Source organism: Phacochoerus africanus, chromosome 5, assembly GCF_016906955.1.
Source record: "Phacochoerus africanus isolate WHEZ1 chromosome 5, ROS_Pafr_v1, whole genome shotgun sequence".
Lineage (NCBI taxonomy): Eukaryota > Metazoa > Chordata > Mammalia > Artiodactyla > Suidae > Phacochoerus > Phacochoerus africanus.
The window spans coordinates 23,507,594-23,525,023 of NC_062548.1; the positions used below are offsets into that span (position 1 = coordinate 23,507,594).

Genomic DNA, 17,430 nt, shown 5'->3' on the forward strand with positions numbered 1-17,430 from the left:
TCGATAGGATATCCTACATGGCTTTCCTCATCAGCAGAATCCTAGGGGGCACCCCAGAAACCCTCACCCTGTATGTTCACACTCCTTCTGCTAGATGTCCAGTTGACATTTTATCTCAGTTCTGCTGTAAAGGGATTTTGCAGATGTAAATAAGGTCCACAATTAGTTGATGTTAAAATGGGGAGATTGTCCATATGGGCCAGACCTAGTCATGTGAATCCTTTAAACACAGAAGATTTTCTTCAAATGGTCACAGAACTGGAAATCAGAGAAACATGCTCTAGAGTATCTAGAAGAAAGCAAACTTTCATGTTTTCAACGGTCAGGGCCATGGGCGAAGGAACTGCAGACAGCCTCCGGTTGCTGAGATTGTCATTGAACAGCAACAGGAAACTGGGAACCTTGATTCTGCAGCAGGATGCAAATGAATTCTGCCATGGACCAATGAGCTTAGAAGACCCTGCATCCCAGCTAAGAACCACATCTCCAGCCAACATCTTGATTTCAGCCATCATGAGAACTTGAGCAGATCCAAACTCCATACTTGGTCTTCTGACCCCCAGAAAAGGTGAAATAATAAATGTATGCTGGAGTTCCCATTGTGGCACAGTGGAAATGAATCCAACCAGGATCCATGAGGTTGTGGGTTTGATCCCTGGCTTTGCTCAGTGGGTTAAGGATCTGGCATTGCCGTGAGCTGTGGTGGAGGTTGCAGACATGGCTTGGATCCCATGTTGCTGTGGCTATGGTGTAGGCCATCAGCTGTAGCCCCGATTCGACCCCTAGCCTGGGAATCACCATATGCTCTGGGTGTGGCCTTAAAAGGAAAAGACAAAAAACAAAAACAAAAAAAAAAAAACAAAAAAAACCCTGACATTTCAAAACAATTCAGTTATAATGAAAATAATCTTAGAATATTGAAAATAAGAACACGGATTATTTTTTCCTACAGAAGAAATGCTTATTTACCTTCAAATCCAGGAAAATCACATGAAAATTCTTAGGATTAATAAAAGAATTATACATTTGATTAATAATATTTTTAAAGATAAATTTTTTCTATGTATGGTATATGTAACAAGTCAGAAAGAATAACGGACATCAATCCTATTCCTAATAGGCATGAAACATAAAATACATATGAAAACACTTAGCAGGATTATGTATATAATGATATTGTTATGCAAACTAAAAGAAGGCAAGCATGGGAATGAATATATATTCCTAATTTTCTGTATTTTTTTTTTTTAGAAGAATGAGCGATGTCTGGGCGTCTTTTATTGTGTGAAGAAAAAACCAGGCAGAGGAGCCCCCGGGGAAAGGCGGCCCCGCTCCAGCGCTGCTTCCTCCTTCATCTTCTAAGCACTTCCTCCATTTCCTTTCAAGGATTTTAGACATTGATTTTGCTCACAGATGCAATCCAAGTGTGAATAAAAAATGTACCAACTTCTAAGACCCCCTTCCCCATGTTCCTTTAAATAGAAAAGTTGCTAAATGTCTCTTCAGAGTCCATCAGCCAAGTGGTCCCACCTACGGTTTTCAAAACCGATTGAACTTGATCTTCTGACCTCCCTCCTTGAACCACTGCGTGTTCTGGGGAAGAAGTCCTACTGATACTGCTGATAGTCTCCAAAAGGCGAGGCCGGTAACTGGGCTAAAGGCAGCTGGGAGGGGTCTTTAGCAAATGGTGGACTGTTGGGAAACTGTGCAGAGGCAAATCTTGACAAGATGCTATCTCCTTCGATTAAGGCCAGGAGGATGCCACCCATCACGGCTGAGCCGACCATGGCCACCTGTCTGTTTCTTGCCGCCAGGATGGCTCCTGTCAAGGCACCGCGGGTGATGGAGTTCCAGGGGTCCTCCTTCCCGCACACCTGGGCCATGCCGCAGTGGATGGTGGAAAACATACCTCCCCAAACTGCAAAGCTACCTCCCAACTATGGAGCCCTGGTTTTAATAGCTGTCAAATTCCCTCGTAGTCTGTGGTTTACTCCCACCTGAGAACTGCGGAAACCTTTGATGGCTTGAAAGATACCACCACCTATGGTTCCCATGGTGAAGGCCCCACCACAGTCATGCACAATTCGCCAGGGGCAGGGCTCGCGAGTATTCCTCCACCTTGACTTCACGGCACCGCGATGCGGGGTAAACGGCTAATTTTCTGTATTAAACGTGTCTATACTTAACTTGATTAAGTGGTCTAGACTGATCTCCAGAACAGCTCTTCTCTATTCCCCTTCCAGCCAGCAACATATTAGGGTCCCTTGTTCCTATTACCCACCAATTCAGTGGTTTACTTTCTAATTTTTGCCCATCTAGTACGTATTGTATGTATAGTATGCATTTTTAATTTTAATTTGCATGTCTGAAAGCTAACTTAAATGTTATCATTTAAGGGTTTCTGTTTATAAATTGCCTATTTATATTATTCACCTATTTTTCTCTTGACTTGTCCTCTTGTTGATTGGCAGAAGTCTTTTTCTTTTTATAAGTCTAGATTTTAATCATGTTTCAGTTTTAAACATTGTAAATATCTTCTTAGATGTTCTCTATTAATTTTGTGATGTGCTTTATGAAATATAAATAATTGTATTATGATCTCATTCACTAACATTTCATATTATGTTTTGCTTTGGAAATTTTATTTTTTAATGTTATTTTATTTTAATGTGGTTAAAACACTTAACATGAGATGTACTATCTTAACAAAGTACTATTAAGTGTACAATACAGTAGTCGTGACTGATCATTCAATATTGTACAAGCAGCAGATCTATAAATTATATCATCGGTCTTAACTGAAACTTGGTACATTTTACTTAGTATCTCTACGTCCCCCTGCCCCACCGGACCTTTAGCCCCCACCATTCCACACCTTTTTTCTTTTTTTTTTCAGCCATGTCCACGCTGTATGGAAGTTCTTGGGCTAGGGAAAAAACCCAAGGTGCGGCTGTGACCTACATCATAGCTACAGCAACAGTGGGTCCTTAACCCACTGTACCACAGTGGGAACTCCACCCCACCATTTAATTCTATCAATTTGACTATTTTAGCTACCTCATGTACATGTAATCATGCAATATTCATCTTTCTGTAAGTGGCTTACTTCACTGAATTTTTATGTAATCCTTCCTCATCTTGGGTCACCAACATATCCAATATTTGTGTGTAAGCTGATTGCCCTAGGTCAAGGCCAGTCCAAGTAAACAGCCTTGCAAATAAGAAAGACTCAATGTACATTTTAACATTGTGGAAATGATACTATTCAAAACAACCTTTTAACCATTTCATGCTTGCAAGAGTAAAAATTTTAGGAATACTGGCTGTGTGTAAAATGTAAAAAAATAAATAAATCTTTTAAAAAGGATAGTTTGTATTTTATATTGGACTATACCAAACATATATATTTCACATTTGTGTTACTTTAAACATGAATCTCTTCTTCCCAGGTTCTAAAAAGTTTCACTGAGAAGCTATAAAAGCTCCAAGCTTGAAATATTGTAAAATCTTTCAAAATTTTAATCTGCTAAAATTTACATTGGAACCCAATGTCTAAGACTACAAATATATATTTTTGTAGATATCATACATAAAGATTTTGAAATATTTAAGACGGAAGCATTTATCTTCTCTCTCTGCTGCCACCCAAGTGCATGATGATCTCCACCTCTGTAATTCTTCTCAACAAGAGATTCTGGAATCAGAAGTTGCACCAACATTTATAAAAGAACCAGGGGAACATCTTTGGCCAGTTCTGTTTATTTACACTAATGAAATGTGGGTAACTAAGTCTAAACATAAAAGCTACAAATCATAATCTGGTAGAACCAAAATGTTTTTATACATCAAGGAAACATATTTTTTTACATGCTTAGGAGTTTTTTATTTTATTTTTCCTGTATTAAGACTATATTTTTTTAATGCACCCCTGGGCTCATCTAATAAATAGATTCCTGAGCAACTTGTGGATAATATAGTCGTTCTTCGGAATTGCATTTTTACTGTTTCCATTTCCCCCCTCTCAAAAAAAATTCTCCTTTAAGGTAAATGGCCATCTAGCAGAACATTAATAACAAAGAATTCCCCCATCACTCTCTTCATTGGCTTGCAAATGCAATCATTCTTGTTCTCTTTTGAACATAGAGGAACATAGTGCATTGCATTACAGACTGCAATTCTCATCAGACAGTTGTGTGAGGAGCTAGTTCTTTTTCTAGTTCATGTCTAGAAGAGTACTATTAAAAAATGCCATTTTTTTTTGCATGTAGGGTTAATCCTATCCTTCAACCAGAAGAGAAGAATTCACCCTTCTGACTAAATCTGATTCCAAGAGTCAAATACAAAAACCCAAATGACTTAAAACAGAGATATGCATGAGTTCAAAAAAATGGAGGAAAAAAAAAAGAATTTCCAGGTTAAAAAAAAAAAGATTTAAACATATTATGATTTTCTATATTTCTTTTCTTTTCTTTTTTGGTTTTCTATATTTCTTAAAGAACTACCTTCTATGCAGGATACATCAGAGCTGTAAATGTGTGTGTGTGTGTGTGTGTGTGTGTGTGTGTGTGTGAGTGTTCTAATTTTGTGGCAGGTATTTCAACTCATTTGATTATGACACAAAAATGAAATAGATCTATTGATAAAAGATCATAGACAAAATTATAGGGAACAACTAAAATTTTAAAAGAAATACATTTGGAGAATTTGACTAGAGCGTTCCAACTGACTGTCTGGACTAATTAAAACTCTTATTCATCATGTCACAGAGAATTAGAAAAAGTGGAACTGAAAGCATTAAAAAGTCATAAGTCCAGGAAAGGCCTGGACAAATTATTTCATTATTGTTTGTTGTCTTGATTTTTTAGAGAAAACCCAATGCTCCTTATCTAACAGTCAGGCATGATTGAGAGCAATTAATCAGACAAGGTCTGCTGGTGAAACATTTAAAACAGTATCATGTCAAAGGTCCTTTTAACTTTGGAGTTTTTGAGAAAAAGAGAAATCTAGTTGGAAAATAAAACACAGAAATAAACCCCAAATTTATTTTAGTTCAAATTTGCCAAAGGGGTTTTTTCCTTCCTAAATATTGCTGTGAGAAATTCCGTAGTCTCAAATTCAGTTTAAATGAATGATAATAAAGGATTATTGCAAAAAAAAAAAAATTGGGATCCTTATGTTTTTGTCTTGTTGTGTTTTGTTTTATGGACTTCAACTGACACTTGTTCAGCTGGCCTTCTCCAAAGCCATTCAAATGATGTCTGTATTTTTATATAGGAGAAGCTGAATTTAAGATTTGGTTGCAGTTTTTAGGCCAGAGGTATTTAGTTTCTGATTTCAACTACTCTTTCAAAAACTCAAATGAAATAGAGAAACAGTAGTCACAATTATGTTTTTACATACTACCTTCGAGGCTGGAATTTTGCTGTGGAAAATTCCCATCTCAGAATTTGTGCCTGCACTTACTTATCTTCTTTTATGGCTTATTTTCTTGTTCTGAATTATTGTGCTAAAAATATGGTTTATTTAGATGTAGCATTGGAGAAAATCACAACCTCCCTTTTAGTATTTTAAATATTAATTTTAATAAAAAGTCCTGACTCACTTTACTCAGTATGAGAGTCTCTAATTCCATCCATGTTGCTGCAAATGGCATTATTTTGTTCTTTTTTATGGCTGAGTAGAAAATTGATAGAACACTGTAAACCAGCTATAATGGAAAAAATAAAAATCATTATATAAAAAATAAAATAAAAAGTCCTAGCAAGCTTGAAATGTTTGAAGTAGGCAACTACTTGCTACTTGCTACAGTTAGTATTCCTGATGCTAACTTTGCCTTCTTGAAAGGTTAGAAACATTTAGAAGTACCAGTAGTTGTTCAGCTCACAAAGATACCGTAAATCTCTCCTTCAGTGTGACTTAGTACTCTGGAAAGAAAGCATATATTCTCCAAGTCCGTACTCTTCTGATGAAATTAATATTTGTGTGAGAACAGAGATAGCAAGCTTCTCAATTTCTCTTTTACTGTGGTAAAACCAGATAAAATGTTAACAAGTAAAGAATAAGCCAGACTGCCTAATGTTAATGGTACAGATCCCTGTGGGAGGGATGATCCCTGTTGCATAGATGTCCCAGCTTCCTGCTCAGATGGTGCTTCAGGCTGCAAACTCAGATATGCTTATAAATTCCATAATCTGTTTGTAATACTGGCATGTGCTTGAAGGAGTGTGACCTTAGTGGACATGGCTAACATTAGCCAAATTCACAAGAGACTCACCTACTCACCAAACAAGTTACATAAAAAGAGAAATGCAGAATGACAAATCATTAATGTATAAAGGGAAATGCAAAATGACAAATTATTATTGTATAAAGAGAAATGCAAAATGACAAATCATTAATGTATAAAGGGAAATGCAAAATGACAAATCACTAGTATATAAAGAAGAATGTAACTCTCAAGGAGAGTATAACATTCATTTTTCTTACTCAGGACAGACACTCCCAGCAGAAAAATCCTTATGAAAAGCACAAAAAAAAATTTATAGATGCATCATGGTAATAATTATCCCTTAGGACCAGAGGTAACTGCATCTGGTGAGTAAGACTGTCTTAATAGATGCAGTTGAAGACACAATAAAACCTATTTATCCCCTTGAGTCTTAGGTTTTAAAAGATAATCTGGTTACTATTTTCCTTCTGTTCACATAGCATTCTTTTAGACAGAGTATATTTTAATAAAATGAGGGGAGCCAGGTTCCATTAATTCAACTCTAGCATCAAATCTCAGCCTGTGAAGGGCAGTTAGAGTGACTGATAAAGTGGGACTGAAGTGGTTGAAATGGACTTAAGGTCCACTTTTCCCACTCACTGCTCTCCTGTTTAGCCCCTGGATAACTCCGGAGCTTTACCAACCAAGACTGAAAACCATCAGATTAAAGGAGGCAGTCTCCTCTGCTGGTCAATAAAATTTTCTTGGCCCAGGATTTATAGCTGATATTTCTTTGTTCATAAAACAAGATGATACTATTGGAGTTTCCCTTGTGGCTCAGCAGGTTAAGAATCTGACATAGTGTCTGTGAGGATGCGGGTTCCATCCCTGTCCTCACTTATCAGGTTAAGGATCCAGCTTCTCCACAAGCAGCAGCATATATCCTCCCAGAAGTGGCTCAGATCCTGTGTTGCTGTGGCTGTGGTGTGGGCCAGCAGCTGCAGCTCTGATTTGACCCATAGCCTGGGAACTTGCGTAGGCTGCAGGTGCAGCCATTAAAAGAAAGAAAGCAAGCAAGCAAGAAAGGAAGGAAGGAAAGAAGGAAGGAAGGAGGGAAGGAAGAAAGAAAGAAAGGAAATGAAACTATTGTATCCTGTACCATTTTGGATAAGCTAATATAGGCTCTCTTAACAACTCTTAAATCTCAGTGCCATATCAAAAAAGCTTGTTCTTCACTCATGTTCAGGTTCTTCACAATTCCCCTGTGTTGTTTTTTGTTGTTGTTATTATAGTTTTGTTTGTTTGTTTTCTTATTTAGGACTCACCAGCTCTCTGAACATTGTTGGTAACTTTGAAGAGGAAAAGGAGAGGATGCATGTGCAGGCTTTAGAAACTTCCACCCAGAGGATCAGGTTAATTCTGCTCACATAGCATTAGGCAAAGACAGGAGGTCAAGGCCAGTTTTAAGGGTGCAGGGCAGTGTATTGTTGCTGCAAGGAAACTCACCGCTGTAACTCACAACCTAATACTAACCCTTACTCTAAACTTAAGAGGTAGTCAAGAGAACCACACCAACTACCACTTGCCAGTGTAACTTAGGTAAAATGTTATTGTGATTATTGTGTTTGCTTTTAGGCCTGCATTGAAGTAAAAGGCAGCTTTGTGGTCACCTTGGAACATTTCCTTTAAGTAAAGTTTTATTTGTCTTTTACGGTTGTTCCCTCAAGAGGAAAATGGAATGGACACAAGTCCAGCCATGTTAGAAAGAGGACATAGCTTCTGGAAGAATTTCTTGTTCTATTGAGTTATATCTTGTTTTCTTGTTTTCCTTAAATATTAAGTATATTTATACTCTCATGGGCCCTGAGAAATTAGCTGGGTGATTTAACCAGAGAAACATCTTTGAGATGATTGAAAACCTGTGCTCCACAGAAATCTGGGCAAGTCAGCAAATGTGGGGTCCAAATGTCTGATGTTGGAAATGGCATACTTTGCTCTTTGGTAATTAGTCACCAATACCACTGAAAACTGACTGCTGGAAATAGCATTTGGTGCACTTGTCCATGTCCATCCTTTCCTTAGACCTAAACACACATTTGGGTGAAAAAAACACTGAATTACACATTTTGATATATACCATAATTATATAATATACATAGACACTCTTTCAAGTTTAAAAAAAAATAATTTTCACCTGGATTAATATTTTCAGATTGTGACCCAAGTGGCATTTCACCTATCCCCGCTATGGAAGGATAGAAGCAAGAGAAATCCATGTCCTTGGGTACTGGGGTCCCTCCTCTGCTTCTGGTACAGGAGCGACCCTTGTTTTTACCTCCATGTTTTTATTTATGTTTTTTTAGTTTTCTATTTGAAGAAAGTCACCAAGGCTAAAATGCAAAAATAAATCAAAGAAAAATAAATACAAAAAATGACTGAATTCCATTTACATACATGATGAGAAGGAATTCAGATTCTGATAGTGTGTAGTCTCTGACACTAGACTACTAGAGTTTATAAAAACAGGTCTGGTGTAGAGTAGGTTCAAACCTTTTACTCAGCCATGGATTTATTCAGAGAAATTGTAAACAAAGCCCTTTTCCAAGTTCCTATTTACAAAACTAAAAACAATTTACTAAAGCATTAATTAACTCAGGGAAAATATTGAAAACAAAGTGAGTTTCTGAATTAAAAGATAACTTCAAATTTAAACCAAAAAAAAAAAATACCCAGAAGGTTAGCATAAAGTGTTAATTGACACTACCAAATACAAGCAATTTTTATGTAACAAGGAAGGAGGTGTAACAATTAAAAAAAAAACTTTTAATGTTTCACCTGCTTTTGATTCAGGACTCTAAAGATTTTGTTTTGGGCATTTCTATATATTTAGTATCATATTACACTATCAAAAATTTGTAGCAGTTACATTACTGGAGGTAAATTCTTTTCTTAAATTCTTGTTTTATATAGTGTGACCAATGGAAAGCTTCCTATGAAAGAAAAATAGTTTGGAATGGATTCTATTTCTTCAGAAATAGCACCACTCAAATTTATATTTGCCCCCTAAATTAAAGATTAGTTCTAGTTCAAAGTCTCAAGAAGAGAAAGACTTCACAATAACTTCTTTCACTTCAGCTAAAAGAAAAAAAAATTATGAAATATGTTTTAAAGGTAAATTCCAGGATAATTTGTAAATATTCAATATATTTGGGAAGAATGACAAACACAGGAGAGGAGCAGACAGCTTTATGATACAAGTACAATTGCTACACAATACAAAATCAACAATATAATTTACCTAGGAATAAATGTAACAAAAGATATGTAAGATTTTTATGGAGAAAATTGTACAATTTCTCTTGCCGCATTAAGAAAACATAACAAATTAAATGATGCTCAAAGGAAAACTCAGTATAATGAAAATATTAGTCCTCCCCAAATTGACCTAAAGGTTCAGATCTTATTTTTCTTATATCAGGAAACACTCGCTCTCTCCTCCACCAAAGAATTATTTTAATTCACTGCTCATCATTATTCCCAGTTTACATACCTATTGTTACATTCATCCCTAGGTAAGTTATATTATTGATTTTGTATCATATGGTAATTGTACTTGGGTGTCTTTTAAAAAACTCATGTCTTTAAATATTTGTGGTCAGTGTATAGATAATTACTTCTATATATTGCTCTTAATATAAATCTATCCATTTACTTTTCTAAACATCTTTGTGTATTCAATTTGTTTTTATACTATGTATGCTATACATGAATTTTTTTTAATATACTTTCAATTCTTGTATCTCCAATCCAATATTATATAGGGAGTGTATACAACTTTGCCTTGTCATTGATATTAAAGGAAAGTTATTAGTGATCTAACATTAAAAGCAAAATATTCCCTGGAAATTTACAGTAGGAAATTCCCTACTGTCTCTGGTTGTTGAATAGCTTATATTGTTTATGAGGGATTTTTTTTTCCAATAACTCTTTCTACAGTCACCTGAGTTATATTGTTTTAACATCTGATATTATTTGCATACTATCTGATGGCTAACTGACTTGCATTTCTGTCATAAACTTCATGCCATCATGATAGATTACTCTTGTTTTCTCTTGCATTCAGTTTGCCAGTAGACAAAGATTATAGAGTCACCATAAAGCTGTCTGCTCCTCTCCTGTGTTTGGGTCTCTGCCAAAATGTGGGTGACAGCAGCTGACCTCATTGCTACAACAAGCCCTGACTAAACAATCTGTGCTTTTTCTCAGGTGGTTTACTTCATTTACTCCCACAAACTATACATTGTCCTTTTTTTTTTTTTTTGTCTTTTTGCCTTTTCTAGGGCCACTCCTGTGGCATATGGAGGTTCCCATGCTAGGGGTTTAATTGGAGCTGTAGCCACTGGCCTACGCCACAGCTCAGGGCAACATGGGATCCTTAACCCACTGAGCAAGGCCAGGGATCAAACCCACAACCTCATGGTTCCCAGTCAGATTCATTCGCCACTGTACCACCACGGCAACTCCTACATTGTCCTTTAAAAATAACTTTCTTTGAAAATTGTGCTTTTATAGAAAATGTTTTAATTAAAATTCAGCTCTGTGCTTTTTGTTGTAATTTCTTCTTTCACTTGGTGTTTATAGTGTGTATCATAAAATTGAAATTTGTAGGCCTTTTAATCCAGTTATTTTTTAGTATTCATCTCTTAGTTCATTCCATTTAACCAGGGAATTAATTTGCATGGTAGTTGTTTCTTTTTATTTCTGAAGGTATTTTGTGAGCAAAATTGTTTTGTTTAGAGGAAAATGTGCGTTCTCTGACACTAAGTGCATTTATTTATGTGTATCTATCAAATTAAAAATTTTTTTTGTCTTTTTGTCTATTCTAGGGCTGCACCTGTGGCAAATGGAAGTTCCCAGGCTAGGAGTCTAATCGGAGCTATAGCTGCCAGCCTACGCCACAGCCACAGCAATGCCAGATCCTAGCTGCATCTGCTACCTACACCAGCTCTCAGTAATGCAGGATCCTTAACCCACTGAGGGAGGCCAGGGAAGCTCATGGTTCCCAGTCAGATTCGTTAACCACTGAGCCATGATTGGAACTCCATCAAATTAAATTATTACTTACCTTGTTCAAGTTTTCTCTACCTTTACCAACTTTTGACATTTTAGAAATAAATGGGAAAATATAATTAAAATCAAAATCTCCTTTTCACTCAGAAAAACTCTCCAAGAAGTTAGAAGAGAAAGAAGACAGTTTTCATTATTGAATATTATGTATTAAAGTAAATGTAATATGCATCACCAGAATTCATTAAGAACATACAAAGTTGCAAAAACAAACAAACAAACAAAAAAAAAACACCTGACCCTTTTATAAGCCAAGTGGACACAACCTATTGTATACATGTTCTCAAAATAAACAATAATTAATCATCAAGTAAGAGGACTTTTCAGCACTAGTTGTCACACATAGTTCACCCTATATTTACCTAGTAACTGGGGAGACCACCTGTGTTAGCTAATGGAGTCACTAAGATTTCCTATGATAGAAAAGACATTATGTTACTTCCCACATTTTGAAAATCTATTTTCAAATATGATGTAAATATATTTTCCAACTTCTTTGTATTAGAATTTATAATTTTTATATTTGTCCATCATTATACTTTCAAAGTTTCATGTTTTTGTACTGAAGTGTATTTTGAAGAAAAACTATATAGCTGATTTTTTTAATGCAGAAAATGTAAATCCATTAATTTGAGTTACTAATATATTTGGAGTTGACTTTGTTTCTACCAATTTATCTTCTGCTTTCTATGTACTCTATTTTTTGCAATTTTAATGAAAGATATAAATACCTACCTAAAAGTCATATGACATAAACATGAAGTTTCATCAATTACTATTAATCAAAACTTAGTTAACCCTATTTAGGTCAAGAAATAAAATATTCCCAACCTCCTCAAAGTCCCCTCTCCACCTCTTTGCCTCATGTTTTTTTAATCACAGACTTCTCCCTCAAGGCTACAGAGAATTGAATTTTGTACTAATCATTTCCTTGTTTGTTGTATCTCCTTTGAACTTTATACAAATAGAAACATACCTTCTGTATTCTTTTGTATTTCAGTTCCCCCCCTGACATATTTTATGATTCATCTTCTATGTGTCAACAGTTGTAGTAAACTCATTTTATCTTTATGTCATTTTCCATCGTGAAAAGAGAACCAGTTCACTGATCTCTTACACTGCTGGTCAGTATTTGCATTGCTTTCAGTATGGGGATACTATAGTGTTACAGAGAACATTATTTTTTATATTACCTAGTACTCATAAGCATGCATTTCTGTAACATCTATCCATAAGTGTGGAATTGAAGGGTCCTTGTTTATACACGACTTGAAGTTAACTAGACTTGGCCACATTATTTTCTAAAGTAGTTTTACAGAAGTGGTCAAGGACTCCTCAGGCAACAATGAATGGGTAAGAAGAAGAATGTCATGTATTTGATAAACATTTGATGTTGTCATACCTTAAGATTTAGATATACTGTTGTTTATAGGGATGACTTTCTTCCTTTTTTTTTTTTTTTTTTTTAATTTGGCTGTGCCCCACACCATCTGGAAGCTCCCAGGTCAGGGATTGAATCCATACCACATCAGTGACAATGCTGGATCCTTAACCCACTGAGCCAGCAAGGAACCCTTACACAGGATATTGTAATGTTTTGTGGCAAGTCCCTTCAGAAAACCTCATTCACCTCAACTTACTACCACCACACAAATACTAGAATGGGGGAGCCTGAATAGGAAAATATCAAGCACTAGTGAAGACATAGAGTAATTGGGACCTGCATATGCTGCTGGTGGGATCACCAACAGTGTAAACACTCTTGATAAGTGTTAGATGGCAGGTCCTGGGAGGTAGGCACTGCAGTGCATGAAAATGGCTCCACACATTGTTCCTTGTAAGGTGACTTCACAGCACTGCCCATTAAGAAGTAGAGTCTATTTGAGCCAGTATTTGAATTTGATATTGTTTATCTCATCCAAGAGCCAACTGGGCTATTTTTGAGCTTAGGCTTATGCATTTGCTGGTATCAATACAGCTGTGAAAGTGAGATGACTGGTCATGAATCCTGCAATTTTAAAGTAAGATTAATCAAATCTACATTCCATCAGTGTATGTTATTTTCTCTCCAAGCTACACAGTTCTACCAACAATAGGCACAAAGAAAATAACTGTAAAGCTACAAATAACCCTAATATTGACATAAAACTAATTTTCCTATTCCATTTAGTAGACCTTAATACCATTCTTTATAAATCTGGAGAGGGAGTCTATATGGAATAGTATAAAAAGCCAAAGGTAACAGTATTTAGTCTTTGGCAAAAATCTTCAATGCTTTTATCATAGAAAATTTTAAGATTGTTCATTAGAATAAATACTAAAATAAGTTTATATTCATTTCAATCTCCTTTTCAAGTATTGTGTTTCTATTATTTCACTAGAGTATTAAGACATAAGGGCATGGATATACTAATTTTTAATCTGTTAAATTTAGCAAATTCACAAAAGTGCTCTATTATAAAGAAGAAAGAGGACCTGCTTTGGGTTTAAAATTACAGTATGACTTACATGTTGTTCATATTTCAAAAAGAGATTCTGGAGTTCCCTGGTGGCTCAGTAGTTATGGATCTAGTGTTGTCACTCAGTGGCTCTAGTTACTGCTGTGGCATAGGTTCAATCCCTGGCCCAGGAATTTCTGCATGCCACAGGAGCAGAAAACAAAACAAAACAAAATAAAACAAACCTTCCTTTTAGATGATCATTTACATAGCAATTCTATTGCCTGTAAAATTGAGCTTTTCCAATTTTTTCCTATGCATTTTTAGGGGTTTTGTTGTAGTTGTTTAATTTCTTTAAACGGGAAACCTTTGACATGGCTTATGATACCCCTACAACCTGCTCTCCTTAGTTCATATCATGTCTGTTCCTCTCACTCCTCATAGTCTGAACTCCATGGATATTTTCTCAGGTCCTTGAATGTGTCACATTCCTTTTTGCTTTAAAAATTTTAAAGAGGTGGTGCTCTCTGCCTGGAATTATCTTTCCCTAAAATTAATACTATTGCTTTCTTGGCAGCCTCACTTTTTAGATTAAATATGTTATTCAGAGAAAGGCATCTCTGATTTTGCAATCACTCATGATTTTATTTAATTTTCCTGTATTACATTAAATATAATCTTTAAATATTTATTTTTATGGTTATTTGTGAAAATTCTCTCTCTTGCACTGGATTTTAAGAGAGAAATCTAAGTTTACTTTCTTCACTGTTGAATTTCTAGTACCTAGTGCTATGGCTGTCAACAGAAAAAAATAACCTTTTCTAAATATGATGATAATCAGTGAAGAAGAAAGAGATTCTCAATGACTTCTGGGATTCAAACATTATTAGCTCATTAGTTGTATTCACATCTGAAACTTCATTATCTAGAAGAGTGCCTGGTGCTCAAATACAGGTGCTAAAAATACTCACGGAATGCTGAGACCAGCTCAGCTGGATGGGGCTGAAGAATGGGTGCTGTGAAACTTAAGGAAAAAAGTTAACATAAAACAAGACACAGAGACATTTATCTTAATAAAGGTGGGAACCAGGGGACTCAGGGTCTCAGGGACCAAGAGCACTGCCTCAAGAAACCACACTGCTTTTATTGTGCTCTTGAGGATTAAGTCAAGTGAAAAGGGGGTTGTAGGTGCAGGATATAGGGTTTTTTTTTTATTGTAAGTTCTTTCATTATTTTAAAAGTCACTTAGCTGGTAGATGGTTAAACTTTTACTCTAAACTTTAGGCACATAACCATCATTAGCATTTGCATTAGCTACCAATGCATAGCATTTCAGAGAATCCTCACTGTGCTTCTGCAAATGGCATGCCTATTTGTGGCAACCCAGTGTGCCTAGGTTTGCACCTTGGTTCTCTTGGCTAATGCATATGCTGCTAATGACCACTCATAAACCACTTGGCCATGAGGTTCCTCTTTCTCTTATCCCTTAGAGGACATATCATGCTTGTGAAAATGGTGTTCCAATCTGCATATGTCTGGTGTGCCTGGACCAATGCATTATGTCCTCATTCAGCTGACCCCATGAATAACCCATGCCTTTAGGTCTTTGTTCTTAAGCTTAAGTCATTTACCAGCACTGTGACTGTTTCTCAAGCAGGAAGATGGGACAAAGTAAGGAAGGACAAGATGGAGTTTTCAGCTAAGAGGCTAAGAAAATATTATAAAAACATGTCTCACAACAATGGAACAAACAGAATTTTATTTTGATGGGAGTGGGGCTGATAAAAAGCTTGGTGGTTTCTATTTTCCAATCATTCTTTACTTGAATGTTTTCAATGGTAATTTAAAATTAGATTACTGAGTTAAACATTTAAATTTTTTCTTTTTCTTTTTATGGCTGCACCTGTGTTATATGGAAGTTCCATGGTCAGGGGTCAAATCACTGTAGCTGCTGGCCTACATCACAGCCAGAGCAACACCAGATCCAAGCCACATCTGCAATCTATGCCATAGCTCACAGCGATGCCCATATCTTTAACCCCAAGGATCAAACAGGCATCCTCATGGATACTAGTTGGGTTCATAACCTGCTGGACCACAACAAGAACTGCCGCTTTAAATTTTATAATATGAGCCTTACTTAAAATGTACTATACTTACAATATAATGTCATACCTTAATATAAATATAATATTAGTATAAATAATATACTAATGCAATTATATATGCTTTATACAATTCTTTTTTAATTTTGAGTGTGCAACTATTTATGAAAAGAAATGTATTGTGATACAGACAATAGTTGCTTTTATAAGGAAAAGGTGTAGATATTATCCAGATGAAGTGCAGTATTATGATTTATCTGAATCAAAGTTTTTAAAAGCTAAATCTAATGCTGTGCTAATCAGTGATCTTCAATATGAAAACATGAATGTCTTTACATCTGTGCAGAAAATGGAGCAGAATGCTTTTAAAAACTGAGAGAAAGAAGTTTTGGAGTTTTTGATAAAATATTTTGTGTAGAAAATTAGACAGAAAATATACACATTTCAAAAAAATTACTTAAATAATTATTAAGCAGTCATAGACTCTAAGAGAAAGTCTGTTTAGGAATTCTGTTTGAGTTTTGTTTTTGAAGGAAATGCAGCAACCACTGTTAAAGTTTTCAAAGTTCTTTGGTTAGAGACCTGTCACAAAAATCAAAGTGGAGACTGCCTCATACTTTGCACACTTTAATTAGTCAGTTCTTTTAGCTGGTTAAGTACAAAAGTTTCAAAAGAAAATAAGATAACTTTCCTGGGAAGGAGATATATGTAGCCTCTTCATGCACGAATTTAAATTCTCACTAAACAAAATACATCTGTAACAATTTTAATAGACTGTAATTTAAATTCCTGTTTCACTGAGACCTTTTCTTAAAAGCCAGGACCCTCTTTACATGTCCCCATATCCCTTTATCCTTATTTCATCCTACAACTTATCACACCCTTTTTTCACTTTTTCTCACTACAGAATAAGTTCAGTATTCCTTGAATACCTCTGTATCCCCAGGTACAGAATCAGCAATCAATAAATATTTGTCAGCTGAACATATGGATAAGCTTGTGGCTGGCAATGTTAGAATATCCTACAGAATTAGTCCTTAATTTTGAGTCACTCATGTGGTTAGGAAATCACTACATGAATAACCTACTGTTTCCTCTGTCATATCTGGATCCTTTTATTCCTCAACCTGACAAATTTTATTAATCATTGATGATTCCTCCCAATAAACTTTTCCCAGTGCTCCCAAATATATTTTGTGCCTCTTCTACTTTCCCAAAACACTTTGCTTAAAACTGAATCTGTGCATACCTTACTCTATGCACAACCGCTAAGCTAGAAACTCAAAACAAAACCCTGACAATCTTTTCATTGTAGCAATTTTAATGGTGCCTTATCACATGCTTGTGATAATGTATTTTTGTTCCAAGGAAGGTGAAGAAGCTCCAAATTTTATTTTTAATCTCTGAGGTGCTATGTATTATACCCCTTTTTGTATATACTTTCACCATGGTACTATATCACGAGACATGCCTCTACAATATTTTCTTAGCCTCTTTACTTTGTCCCATCTTCCTGCTTGAGAAACAGTCACAGTGCTGGTAAATGACTTAA

The 17,430-nt window shown here is 35.6% G+C and overlaps 1 pseudogene; it reads right to left on the bottom strand.

Moving 5' to 3' along the window:
• Nucleotides 1-1,607: 1,607 nt before the first annotated feature.
• Nucleotides 1,608-2,099, bottom strand: LOC125126736 (mitochondrial import inner membrane translocase subunit Tim17-A-like; annotated as a pseudogene).
• Nucleotides 2,100-17,430: the final 15,331 nt, after the last annotated feature.